General features: G+C 38.9%; 1 pseudogene; it reads right to left on the bottom strand.

Moving 5' to 3' along the window:
• Positions 1–496, bottom strand: part of LOC119592615 — a 3,382-nt pseudogene extending 2,886 nt beyond the window's left edge.

The following is a 496-nucleotide window of genomic DNA, read 5'->3' as shown; positions in this document are numbered from 1 at the left end:
TTTTTGTCCATCAGTAGCAGTATAGTATTGTTATCACGAACACCAAATCACTCATTTAATGGACCGTTTCTCTATTCCCTTAAAAATTCCATCATTTTAGTGCTCATTTCTTCTTTGTTCCTTTGCCACCTCTCATGCCGGAAGGAGTATTTCCATTTTTAAACCATGACAATAATTCGATATTTCACTGAATAAGTTGTAATGTGCATTCGATAAATTCGCGTTGAACAATACTTACTCATTTATAGTGAGAGCCTCGGCGAGAGAAGTCATCGTCATCACTAGAATAGCGGTAACCCCCAAACATCTCTGGACGGTCATCATCTTGGTCTGAAAGACGAACACTTAGTATCCCGAAGATAACAGGTGGTGACACAATAATATACGAGTTTATATTCAGTCACAAGCTATGCCAACGGCGAAGAACAGTACCTGATTATCTTGTGAATGGTATGTATATTATATCCTCTCGCTGATAGCGTTGTGTGTGACAGGA

Source organism: Penaeus monodon, chromosome 30 (assembly GCF_015228065.2).
Source record: "Penaeus monodon isolate SGIC_2016 chromosome 30, NSTDA_Pmon_1, whole genome shotgun sequence".
NCBI lineage: Eukaryota > Metazoa > Arthropoda > Malacostraca > Decapoda > Penaeidae > Penaeus > Penaeus monodon.
This window is presented reverse-complemented; position numbering and strand designations above follow the sequence as displayed.